Raw genomic sequence first — 2,511 nt, forward strand, 5'->3', positions numbered from 1 at the left:
CCACCGCCTTTGACCCTCGCAGGCCGAGAGGACCTAGAGTCCCTCTCTTTCAACCGGGCGCGCACGGCGGAGGGCAGGCACCGAGGCAAGGGCACCGGACCCGGACACGGGCCACCGGGTAAACAAACGCGGGGATCCCACCGCCACAGACACACAGGGCGGCCCCGCGTCGCCCGGGACGCCGTGCCGATCCTCCCAAGCGCACAAAACCTCAAAAGCCTCCTCCCGCCGCGCGGCCAAGGCCACACACGCGACCCCTCAGCAACCACAGGGGAGCCGCCGCGGCTCCTTCTCCAGCCGCCCATCCGTTCATCTGCCCAGTCCGAGCCGGACGGGGACTCGCATCCCGGGCGGAGCGCCCCCCGAGGACAAGCCGGGCCCCGACCGTGCCCGCGCAGCACACCCGTCGGCTGCGAACCCGTGTGGCGGGTGCGTGCGGAGAGCCGCTCGAGGCGCGGGAGCGGGAACGCCGGGGGACGGGAAAGGCCTCCGCGGCGGCCCCCCCCCGCCCCAACCCCTTCGGCACACAACGGGAGAGAATCCCCCGCGCGCCCGAATGCGCACGCGGCAACGCGCGCGTGCACGCTCACGTAACGCGGCGTTTTCCCCGCGACGGACGCCGGCCCCCGGCCCGGCGGGACCCTCCCCCGACTCGGAGGGGGGAGGCGCGGGCCACAGTAAGGCACAAGCCGCGTCGCCGCTCGGCCCCTCAAAGCCGGTGCGAGAGGGGCCCGAGCGCTCAAACACAGAGGCGGCTATCCGAACGCGCTTCCAGAGGAGGGGCGGCGGCTGGGGGGTCCGGTACCCCAAGGCACCCTCTCGGATCGCTAGAGAAGGCTTTTCTCACCGAGGGCGCGTCGTCCCCCAACCCCAGCAGAAACACCCCATCGGGCCCGCGGAGCCACGTGGAGACACTTCCGAGGGAACACGGGGGGGCCCGGGGGAGGACCCGACCGGGTCAGGGTCAAGCACAGGGTGGACACAACAGGCGCTCGCGATAGGGGCCGTTCGAGAGAGAGAGCGCGCGAGAGGAGCGAGCCCGTGCCGCCTCTGGGCTTCGTCCTCTTGCCTCACCGGGGGCCTCGTCCGCAGTTAACTAAAAGAGAGCCCGCGGTGTCGCGTCGGGAACACCGGCACGACGCAAGACAGAAAAAAGAAAAAAAAAACTACAATAACGGAAGAACAGGCGGCAGCAAAAACAAATCAACTCTCACGGTCAGCCAGCGGCCGGCACCCGCTGACTCGGCCCCGTCGCGGTCGCCCGCGCGGCACACGTTGCGAGGGCCCGGCCCCCCCTCCCGCGAGGGGGGACGGGCGTGCCTTCCCCTTATCCGGCCAGACTCCCCCCGGGGCTCCCCTCCAGCGCACCGCCGACAGCGGCGGCCCGGCAGGGGGCTCGCGGGGAGCGGGAAACGACACCACCAGCTCGGCCTCGGGCACCTGCAGGACAGCCCGGAGCGCTCCAGGGGCACCCGCCGAGGGCCAAGGCGAAACAGCGACCGCACGCCCAACGGGGGAGGCGCGTGCGGCGCGACGACGGGACGCCCCCTCCCCGCCGCGAGGAGGGGCGCCCGCGACAACGCAAGCCGGGAAAGGCGAGCGGAGAGTGTCCGCTGCGTCAGAGAGACCACGGGCGTGACACCGAGGTCGGGCCGGGTTCCGCACCCCTTCCCTTCCACGCACCGCCGTCGGACGGGGAGGAGAGGAGAGGGGCCCGCGGGCAGAGCGAGAAGAGCGGTCCCATTCGCCAAGGAATGTCCGTCCCTCGGCTGGCGCGGCTTAGGCCCGGCCCGGGAGAGCGCGACGTCACCACATCGATCGGACGGCAACAAAAAACGGGGCGAGAAGAAGGGAAACGTGGCGGGGACAACCGTCCGGAGCACGAGCCTGCGCTTCAGCCTCGCCACGTAAAGCCCTTCGCTCTCTTCTCACGCGGAGGAGGAAGACCACGGTCCGCGGGGACGGGGCCCGAGACGTACAGCAGCCGGCGCGCGCAGGCCCGAGGCGTACGGCTTTCGCTCGTGCGGCCGGGACGGGGGGGAGTCAGGCTCCGGGTCGCGGCCGAGAACCTCCCGGGGACACCCCCCGTCGTCCAATCACCCGAGGACAGCGTGTCCACAGTCATCTCGTGGTACAAAATGCCAACTTTAGGCAAAACACGGACGGTGCCCGGTGACGGGGGCCTCTGTCTACAGGTCACGCCTGACTCCCGGAAGCGAGTCGCGGCCACAGGAGACCCCACGGGACCCCATCGCCACCAAAGAAGGGCGGGGGGGGGGGGGGGGGGGGGGGGGGTTGGACGGGGCTATCTGGTCGACCCCCCAAAGCCAGTCAAGAGAGCGTGCCACGGACAGGCGGCAGCAAGAGGGAGAGGGCCGGGCCGTCCACGGCCTCCCTCACCACTTGGCACGCCTGGGCAACGGCCCGGTCAAACGTGCTTCCGAGTCGGGACTTTGAAAAAATTCCGCCCGGCGCCTAGAACCACCGTGTCGGTGGAAGGCCCGGCCACGG

Source organism: Myotis yumanensis, unplaced genomic scaffold, assembly GCF_028538775.1.
Source record: "Myotis yumanensis isolate MYYU_CA2020_CCGP unplaced genomic scaffold, mMyoYum1.0.hap1 SCAF_56, whole genome shotgun sequence".
In the NCBI taxonomy this organism is placed as follows: domain Eukaryota; kingdom Metazoa; phylum Chordata; class Mammalia; order Chiroptera; family Vespertilionidae; genus Myotis; species Myotis yumanensis.